Here is an 11,535-nt window from a genome sequence, read left to right on the forward strand (position 1 = left end):
GAGCCTAGCTCGCCTGAAAAAGGCTTTACCAAGATAAGACGACATTCCTCACTACCTTGGTGATGTCCATTTTCGGCAGGGACTTAGCCATCATTAAGAGGATGTTCAAAGCCCTTTCCTCATCCCTCCATGGCTGGAGCCCATCCTTCCTCAACTCCACCTACAGTTTTCAGCTTGTTCAAAGGCATCCAAAACCCCCGGACGTCCGATGGCAGAGGATAAAAAAATTATTTTTCCATCTATTTAATGAAGAAGGTATCTAGTCAAATATCGTCTGGCATTTTCGCTCGCTAAAAAATTAAAACTCTTCATTTTTGCGAGTACCCAGCTGATACAGTTGGGAGAAGAGGGCCACACTCAGCTCGATGTTGTTATTAAGATAAACAAACTGAAAGACCACCAAGATTATTTAGCCATTAGGATACAGCTGCACAACTGCAAGTTCATAAAATCGAAGGACCTCAATGAAAAATGAGTCCATAGGGAATTAAAGATTCGTCTTCAGCTGCTTTTCATAGATTATGATAGTATCATTTGCAGAGATCTGGTTAGTAATGCAAACACCCGAGGAAGGAGCAAAAACACAAAAATTCGATCGAGAAATTTGGTATTTGTCATAAAGTTACCGTTAGTAAGCACAATCCAGTGGATTCCCGTTACGTCTATAATCATGGAATTCCTAACCAGCTACCTCGACAGAATCCCTTATCAGTTAATCGGCCAAATTATCATCAAATTATTAGAAAATATTATATTTATCTCCATTTTCTTACATTATAAAAAGGAAACAATCACAAAAGCAAAAGTATGCATTCTGATGCAACTACTCTTAAATTCAGAGTATTACATTAAATTTACCATTCTTTTCAGTTTATTGACTCAAATATCGAAATGACTACCATAAGCACCCACCACCTTACGTTCTTTTTTTATAGGTTTAGCTAATCACCGTACAACTCTACTTTCGAACGCATCAATATTATAAAACGATAGTATATAAATAAATTGATTGCTAAAATATAGAGTAAAATTTATTTAAAAAAGTACGGAATAAATCTGTGAAAAATAAAAAATAAAAATTTTAAACTATTAACCTTAAAATTTATATGCACTAAAAAATATTTTAATTATTTATATACTTTCTTCGTACTATAATTTTTATCTATATATCCTTTTTAGTTGTTTTAAAATTATTGTCCATTTTTAATTATTATAATTCTATTCTATTTTATTTTATTTTTAATTTTTTTTAAAAATATCTCTTATTTAATAAAATTTAATATTTTTAAGATAAATATAATTGAAAAATTAATAAAAAAATTATTTTTTTAATGTATGGAAAAATAAAATTGATAAAAGTTATAAAATGCACTTTGATAAATATTAATAAGTCATGGTTATCCTCGTATTATAAAAATATCTTCAACGAATGTAGCAAGAAATGCATTTATCTTCAAAGAAAAGGTTGATGTTTTTCAAAGTAGAATTATAATAATTTTGTGTAATTTGAGACACAAGCAAACTAAAGGACAGAGGAATGAATCCAATGTGGGGTGAATTTAGTGGGAAATCATGATTAAGTTTTTAAAAAATGGAACATTTAAGCCAATTAGAAGAACAAGGCAAGGAAAACAGCTGCTACACACCTACACCTACACCTACACCTACACATAAAAAGCTTTACTACATAGATTTCATTTTGACTAAACCCAATTCAACTTAACAAATATATATATATAATGCTACATTTGACTCTATTTCTATGACCAATGAGGGATTTCACAAGTGTGAACTCCTCATTATCTAGGATTTTGTGGGCCATTTTAGTGGAATTCTTGTTAATCTTTCATTTTCCTTTTTTTATACTAATAAATAAATTTATTATTTTATTAATTTTTATTAAAATTTATAATTTAATTTAAATCAAAATAGTAATTTGTGGTATTTCAAAGTTAATAGACAGCTATAATTTTCAGATGTTTTTAAAAAATGCTATTTGAAGATAGATATTTACCTAGGAATATCACTTTTCAGTTTTCACTAATAATAATTCAAATAATAAAATTAATATCTGATATTAAATCGTTTCTTATTAAATAATAGAAAAAATAATTACATTTTATGTTGTTGACATTTAAAAATAGAGACGCTAAGTATATAATAATTTTAATATAAATTAAGAATTAATTTTCTTTAAAAAAAAAAAAAGAAATATGCTATGACTTGTTTTAGATTTTAGAGATTAAGTAAATTATCGAAAAATAGAATTAAAAATTTAAAAAAAAAAATAAAGAAGGTTTCTTAGGGTTTCGAGTCGACAATAGCAAAAAAAAAAAAAAAAAAAAAAAAAAAAAAAAAAAAAAAAAAAAAAAAAAAAAAAAAAAATCATTCACATGTATTAGAAAATAGTTGAAATTAAAGAACTCTTTAACCGGGCATGCAATGTTCAATCTTTCCGTTAGCTATTACAAAAGAAACACACAATAATTTCATTAATGAAAAGAGGAAAGCAAATGAAATCAGTCAAAGCATAAAATTATACAAATGAGTTTCTAAGTTCCAAATATATCATTATAAACAAAACGATTTTGGTTTAGGAGTGAGTATTCAGTCGGTGTGATTTAAAATCAAACTAAATCGAATCGAATAAATTGAAAATAAAAATTTTGGTATTTATAAAAATCGATTCGAACCAAATCGAATTGGTCTGATTCGATTTGATTCAGTTTAATTTAATTGGTTTGAATTTTTAATAAAATTTTTTTATTTTTTATACCTTATTTTTAGTGTTTTAAAATTTAATTGAAATATTTTAATCTGATTATGATATAATATCTCTATATTATTAAAAATAATATACTATTATCACTAATCAGTTCGGTTCGATTTTTTTAATTTTTTTCTGACCAAAATCGAATTAAATCAAAATAACCGAAATTTTTTAAATTAAAAATTGAACCGAACCGAACCGAACTGAAATGAATAAAAAACTGAACTGAATTTTTAAATTAATTTAGTTCGATCGATTTTTTCGATTTAAACCAAATAATACTCGCGTACTCTACTCTAATTAGGTCCCACTTCTTTGGATAAAAGAAAATTTATGGTACTTAGATCTATGGCATCAATGAAGAATTGTTCATAATTAATTTATCTTCCTCTTTAACGAAGAAATTAACACTACATTCTTTTAATATTTTCCATTCAGAGATAGCTAGATGAATATTCGAGTGAGAGAGAAAATGAAAGGAAGATTTCTTTTTTTTTTAGAATATTTAGGGTATTACAAATGTTTCGCTCGGTTTTGATCAAATTAAATTAGAGTGATTAATCATAAAATTGTTTATAATTGGACTAATGTTCTTATTAATTAACAGAATTAAATTATAAGAATTTTTTATTTTAATTTTAAAAATATAAAAATATTTTTAATTAATTAGATTAAATTTTAAGGATGAAGCGAAAATTTATATTTTTATTACTTTTAGTTATTTTACAAATAATATGTATGTTTATTGTTTTTTTTTAATTCAATACCGTCAAATTAAAAATCCTTACATATATATTTAAAAATAATTTTTTTTTATTTTTATAAAGTTAAAATAAATGGATTAAAATATTAATTTTTGAAAAATTGAAAAAAAAATTTGTTAATTTTAATATGATCTAAAAAATTTTATCATTTCCAAAAGAATTAATGAACAATTAAATGGATAAATTTTCTATTTTAATAGAATAAGAAAATATGTAAAAAGTAATTAAATTCTAAAAATAAAAAAATTAAGTGATAATTTTGACATAAATCAGTTAGACAATATAAATTACTCAATAATTTATTTATTTATTCTATTGGCAAAAATGTTTAAAATATATGCTCCAATATTTTATAACAGTTTGAGGAAAAAAATTGATTATTTTATTATTTTATAACATTTTTTTCCTTTGTTATAAATTATATATAAGTGTAGAGAGAGAGAAATTAATACCCTCCAATCAAGCAAAAATCATAATATTAAATTGAAAAAAGAATTATTTGAAAACTCACTCCTTCCTTTCCTTTCCTCTTTATAATTTTCTTTTCCTCACTCCTTTTTCTCCTTTAGATCTCTCTATTTTCTTTTTATTTAATTTTTTATTGTATTAAATTCCTAGATACATATGTATTTAGACTAGGTTTAAATTTACTTCAATATGTTTGATGCGATCGTGTTGTATGGGATTCTGTGCAATCTCAATTGCAGTCTTATTATCGCAGTAAAGTTTCATTGATTGTCTATTCTCAATTCTTTTAGAACACTCTTAATCCACAATAACTCGCATAAACCATACGTCATACATCTGAATTCGGCCTCTGTACTTGACCGCACCACAACCTTTTGTTTTTTTAGTTCTCCATATAGCCAGATTCCCTTCTACGAAGTAGATCACCTTGTTGATTAATCGCCTGCCCAATCAGCATCCGTATATCCTTCAATGTCTGATGTACCATTCTTTGAAAATAATAGTCCCTTGCCTGAAGCCCCCTTCAGGTATCTCAAGATCCGGTATACTGCATTCATGTGTTCTTCACTTAGTTTATGCATGAATTGACTTACAACACTTACAGCATATGCTATGTCTGGCCTCGTGTGAGTCAAATAGATCAATCTCCCAACCAATCGTTGATAGCGTCCCACATCTGTTAGAATTTATTCTGTAAACAAACCGAGTTTATGGTTCACCTCCATCGGAGTTTCTGCTGGTTTGCAAGCAAGCATTCCAGTTTCAGTTAACAAATCCATAATGTACTTCTGCTGTGAAAGGTCCCTCGTTCTGATCTTGCTATTTCAATACCTAAGAAATATTTAAGTTGTCCAAAATCCTTCATTTCAAATTCAGCAGCTAAATTGTCCTGCAATAACTTCATTTCAGAAGGATCATCTCCTGTTAAGACCATATTATCGACGTACACAATTAAAGCTGTTACATTCCCTTCTTTGTGTTTAATAAATAAAGTATGGTCTGAATTATTTTGTTTATAACCAAATGCCTTCATTGCTGAAGGAACCTCCCAAACCAAGCTCTAGGTGATTGTTTAAGCCTATACAACGATTTTTTCGGCTTACAAACTTCATTTTTGTTTGAAGTACTCCATTTAACTCGCGGTGGGACCTCCAATTAGACTTTCTCCTCCAAATCTCCATTAAGAAAAGTATTTTTAACATCAAATTGATTCAAAAGCCAACCTCAATTTGCTACTACAGAAATAAGAATACGAATTGTGTTGAGCTTGGCCACCAGTGCAAAAGTCTCCTGAAAATCTACTTTATACTTTTGTGTATATCATTTTGCAACCAACCTAGCCTTATATCTATCAATAATTCCATCTGCTTTAAGTTTCACAGTGTATACCCATCTACATCCAACTGTCTTCTTTCCTTCAGGTAGAGGAACAAGTTTCCATGTAGAATTCTTTTGTAGGGCCTCCATCTCTTCGTTCATCGCCTTTGTCCATTTTGGATCTGCCAAGGCATCCTGCACACTACTAGGAATATATACTTTGAATAATTGATTAATAGTAAGTGCATATGACTTGGGCAATCTATGAGTAGAAAGATAATTACTAATTGGATACTTGACATTGGCTCTAAGGTCAGGTTCGTACTGTTTCCTTGGTATACCCTTATTTGATCTTTGTGGATATTTAGGAGCCAAATTGTCACAAGAGTTACTTGTTTATTACACTCATCAAGTATAGGACTCAGGTTTACCTGAGTAGAAATGTTGGTGTCCAGGACATTCTGAGTTAATTCTTTGGTTGATGGTGTTATCATGGGCAACTCTTTAAATGTTGGTGATTCTTTAGCAGACGTTGGTATTTGTAAATTTTCAGAAGGAACTAATAAATCTTCATTACATCTCTCAGGGAGACCTTGCTAACTGTTATGCTGAAAACTTTCACTTACTTCCTCTAGTTCTAAGAAATCTGTCATTATTTCTTGTGGCACATTCTCTTCACTAAAGCTCTCCCCTTGAAGAGAAGGAGGTGTGACTCACCCTGAATAGTATGGTTTTGATTCACGAAAGAACACATCCAAGGTCACATGTAATCTCTTTGTGTGTGGATCATAGCATCGGTATCCCTTTTGGAAATTGGAGTAGCCAACAAATACACATCATTTAGCACAAGGATCAAGTTTATTCCGCAATTTTTTTGGAATATGGACATGTACTGTGCAACAAAAAACCATTGGTTTAAGATTTGGGACATGTGACAGTGAGAATAAAGCTTGCATCTTTTGTTGAGGAGTTCGAAAATCAAGTACGCGAGAGGGGATCCGATTAATTAGATAAATAGCAGACTTCACTGCTTCTCCCTAGTAGAACCGAGGCATATTCATGCCAAAGAGAGACGCACGAACAACTTCCATGATTTGCCTATTTTTCCTTTATGCTAAGCCATTTTGTTGTGGAGTATAGGTGTTAGAAGTATGGTATCGAATCCCTCTTTCACTTAGAAACTTTCCACAGTTTGTATCCAAGAACTCCAGTGCGTTGTCAGTTTGCCAAACACGAATCTGCCTTTGATATTGAGTGCCCACCATATTGTAGAATTCCTGAAATGCTGTAAGAACATCACTTTTTTTTGTGAAGTAGGGACACCTAAGTCATTCGTGTGCACTCATCAATGAATGTAACAAAATATCATGCTTTAAAAATAGAAGGAATCTTTGTAGGGCCCCAAACATTAGAATGTATAATCATAAATGGTTCATAACATTTATTTAAGCATGGTAGATAAGAAATACGGTGACTTTTGGCCGGTTCGCAAGTATCACAATGAAAGTCTGAAGTATTCAAATTTGAAAACAGATGTGGTTGCAATTTCTTAAGATATCCAAATGAAATATGTCATAATCGTCGATGCCATAACCAAATAGTTGCTTGAGCTTTATCTCTACTACTCGTTTGACATGCAAGGTTATTTTTCTGTTTCCCATTCTCTGTCAGATCCAAGTAATAGAGTTTGCCCCTTTTAACACCATAACCAAGAATCTTCCGAGTCAGAATATCTTGAAAGACACAGAATGAAGGCTAAAGTTACGATACACGCAAGAGAAGAGGTTATTTGGATAGCCGACAAAAGGTTATATTCAAGAGATGGAACAATCAAGATAGTATCTAGAGTAAGGGTATTAGACAAGATGACTGATCCTTCTCCAGTAATTGGAGAAGTACCACCATTAGCTGTAGATATAACAGATTGTGAAGAAGCACGAATGGATTGTAACTGTCCTGAATCTCTAGTCATATGATCAAATGCACCTGTATCAATAATCCAAGTACTATTCTTAGAAGTTGTAGAGAGTACATTTGCCTTACCAACAATACTTAGGTGGGTAACGTTAGCTGTAAGTTGTGATTTGTCCTCCATATTTTGTTGGACCTCTGTTGTGGCTGAACAATAATGGTGTTGGGGAATACAAAATACGATGTTGCATATGGTAAGCTATGGTGGTGGTTTCAAGATATGAAATTCGAGAAGCAATTCTTCCAAGATCAGAATTGCTCTGATACCATGTTGAACGATGAAATCTGTGAATGATTCAGTTATTGTGTATTCTTTTCCGGAAAAGAGGTTATATATAGATATATTTACAACACAAAATTAGGAGAGAAAAAGAAAGCAATCCTATTATAAGAAAACCAGATAAGCCTGTACAGGAAATAATATATATCAGATCTGCAAATCCCTATGATTACGTAATCTACTCCTAATTAGGTAATTTATTCCAACACATTGAAAATGGAAATGATATTTCTTCTCAATATTGGAGTTATATTGTTCGATTATTTTTTATAATTCTAACTCATATAGTCTCTTTTTATATTTTTATAGAGAGTGAGTTTTCTTTCGTTTGTCGAGAGCGCAATTTGAAGCAACATGTCCCTTTTTATGTCGGCTTTATGTAATTGCTCCTGCACTTCTTGAGTGGGCCGCACGGCACAGCCCCCTTGCCTAGACGTGGGTATACTCTCTCTCTCTCCTTTTTGAGTGGGTTATACCTAGTTTTTTTATTCAATTTTAGTTTGGTAGACTATATTTATAGGAAGGGAGTTTAGCTTTTTGTTTGCTTGTTGTGATTACTTATGATTTTTCTTTGTTATTTTTATAAGTTCTTTTTCTATATCTACTCTCTAAAAGGAATAATGGCGGAATAAAATTAGTGAGATCACAGACTGTTTGCTTAAGATATCTTCCTTCCTCTTATACAATAGATATTGTTGATTAGGAAGCTTTCTTAGCTCTCAGCATATTTGCTTAACATAATTGAGAAAAAAAAAAGTCTTCCTTTTTGAAGCGTTTGGCACCATTACCTTTACTTGATCTAATGTGTATGTGCTTTAATTGTCATTTTCTTCACCTCTCTTGGCTTCAGCAGGTTTGTCTTCATGGTTGGTGTTTCTCTTTAGGCTTCATCTAATTATTTAAAGTTTTGGTTGTTGTAAATGATCATCCCCTCCTCTATTGTTGCTAATGGCATTGGCCTTTAAAGGAGACATCAGCGTGCTTCTTGCAATCTTTGGATTGGGGAGTCGGGTTAATTTTCAGGCTATTGCGTCTAGAATTTCTATAGGTTACTTCTTCTGTGTTGGTTTGTAGGCTCTAAAATTCCTATTGGTTTAGCCTTTGTTTGGGCTTATCTTATAAGCAGGTCTCGAGCCTTCATTTTCAATGAAGACTTCATCTTTGAAGGAAAAAAAAAAGACTTATAGATATGTATTTAAACTAGGTCTAAATTTACTTTTCATATATATGTTCATTGAAAATGGAAATGAGGTTTCCTTCTTAATATTAGAGTTATATTGTCTTATAAGTATACTAATATTTTCTGACGATGCGCATGCTCTCTTTTTATATTTTTATAGAAATAGTTTTCTCTAGTTTGTTAAGAGTGTGATCTAAGGCAATATGACTCTATTTATGTCAGCTTTGTATAACTGGCCCTACCTTTCTCGAGAGAGTCGAGTATCTCCTCCCCCTTATTTAGACATGTACCTTTTCTCTCTTCCGAGCGAGATTAAACATAGTTTTTTTATTAGATTTTATTTTGGTAAGCGATACTTATAGGAAAGAATTTTAGTTTTTTTCCTCCTTGATTTGGTTACTTGTGGTTTTTCTTTATTGTTTTTGTAATTTCTTTTTCTATATCTACTCTCTAACAGGAATCATAGTAGAATGAAAATAGTGATGCTGCAGACTGTTTACTTATGATGTCTTCCTTGCCATTGATTAAGAAGCTTCCTCGACTCTAAAGATAGTTGCTTAACATAATTGAGAAAAAAGCCTTCACTTTCTAAAACGTTTAGCACCATTATCTCCGGTTGATCTAATGTGTATCTACTTTGACGATCATTTTCTTCGCTTCTCTTGGTTTTAGAAGGTTTATGAGTGCCTTCATAGTTGATGATTCTCTTTGGACTTCATTTAATTATTTAAAGTTTCGATCGTTGTGAATGAGCATCCCCTCCTCTTCTATTGCTAATGGCATAGGCCATCAAAGGAGAGACCATCCTGCTTCTTGCAATTTATAGGTTGGAGAGTCAGGTTAATTTTTGAGCTATTGAGTCTAAAATTTTATAGGTTATCTCTTCTGTATTGATTTGTGAGCTCTTAGATTCTTGTTGGTTTAACCTTTGTATGGGTTTATCTTATAAGCACACTTGAGTCTTTATTTTCAATGAAGACTTTATCTTTAAGTAGAAAAGAAAATACTAAAATTTTCTGCTAGGTGAGTCTTTATTTTATTTTTATTTTTTATTATATTTAATGGACATTATATTTGATTCGATTAGATTATCGATTAATTTTTTAAAATTTCGATGTTGATTTTTAATTGGATTACTTTAATTTGATAATTGAACTAATCAAAATAATGTAATTTTTTATTAAATAGCATATTTAATTACAATTTTATCAATGAAGTATCGTTTATAATGATTGTTTTTATAATTTTATTACTATTGTAAATTTTATAATTATTATTTTGCGAAAATAAGTTATATTTATTCTTTTATATTTTATATTTATTTCACAATTGAAGATAAATTAAAAAGTAAACAATGTAATAAGACTAAGCGTTCCTAAAAATTTAATTCTTGCTCTATTTAGCGATAACTTTTTTATTTTAAAGTATATAATTTAATTTTTATTAAAATAATATTGTAGTATTGCATTATTAATAAAAATTGATAAGTTTAAAATACTATAAACAATATTAATATAAAATTTAAATTACTAAATATTAATTTAATACAAATTAATTCATAAATATTATAATAAAAATGAGTGAAATTATAATGTATTTTTTATATTTTTATTTTTAATTAATAATTATATTTTAATTATTATATTTATATTTTTTAACGACATTAGAAAATATTTGTAATTTATTAATGGTATTATGTATTATTTTAATATAAATTGAATTATAAATTTTAAAGTGAAAATTAAAAAATTATAAATTTTTTTTATTTTTTAAATAAAACTCTCATCACATACATTTATATTTAACATTATTACTGAAAAAAATATATCAAAGGAATAACTTATTAAATTAATTTTAATTATATTTAAATTAGTTTATACAAAATAGTTCATGTTATTATTTTTATCACATAAATAATTTAATTAACTGTAATTAAATTTTAATTAAGATTTTAAACTTTTAATTATATGAAATTAACAAATTATATAAGGGAAATATTTAATTGTCTTTTACTTAAATAAAAAATTCAAAGGGTCTTCGTCTATTTAAAGAATTTGTATAGATTATTTCCCTCTTTTTTACAAAGAAAACCCCAAACTTGAGAAGATATTATTTTACGGTGTGTGAAAATTACTATTTTAAATATTATTAAAATAGTATTAATTATTTTTTTTTTGAAATGGTATGAACAAATAGTATTAATTATTTTTAAATGATAATAAATAAAATATATAAAATATTCATTTTCATATATTTAAAATACTTTAATAATAATTATCATAATAATGTCAAATAAACTTGAATTTATCATTTCACTCTTTCCGATTTTCATTGTTTTTTTATTATTTTTTTCACCATAGATAATTTAACTAATCATAGGATCTTCAAAATAGGAAAATTATAATTTTTTTAAAAATAAAAATTAAAAATTAAAAATTAAGAGTGTAAAACCTGACTATTTACTCAGATACACTTATTATTATTGGATTAAATCTGTTCTGTGGAAAAAAATTATAATTTAAAGGACAAAAAATTTATAAATTTTAATAATAATATGAATTTTAATAATTCATCCATTTATAATTTTTTTAATTTGAATTACAATTTTTAATTTATAAAAATATTTTTTCAATAAAATATATGATTGGATCATAAAATATTAAATTGATTTTTTTAGTGAAATATAATTGTAAAAGTTAAGGATAATTTTGATTTTGCTTTTTTTTTTTTTAATATGTAGAAAACAAATACTAAATAGAATCTGGAATATAATTAATTTCAGGAA

At 28.3% G+C, this 11,535-nt stretch overlaps 1 pseudogene; it reads right to left on the bottom strand.

The window, feature by feature from the left end:
• Positions 1–4,436: 4,436 nt before the first annotated feature.
• Positions 4,437–7,414, bottom strand: LOC110606234 (annotated as a pseudogene).
• Positions 7,415–11,535: the final 4,121 nt, after the last annotated feature.

The sequence above is a fragment of the Manihot esculenta genome, chromosome 18, assembly GCF_001659605.2.
Source record: "Manihot esculenta cultivar AM560-2 chromosome 18, M.esculenta_v8, whole genome shotgun sequence".
Classification (NCBI taxonomy): Eukaryota; Viridiplantae; Streptophyta; class Magnoliopsida; order Malpighiales; family Euphorbiaceae; genus Manihot; species Manihot esculenta.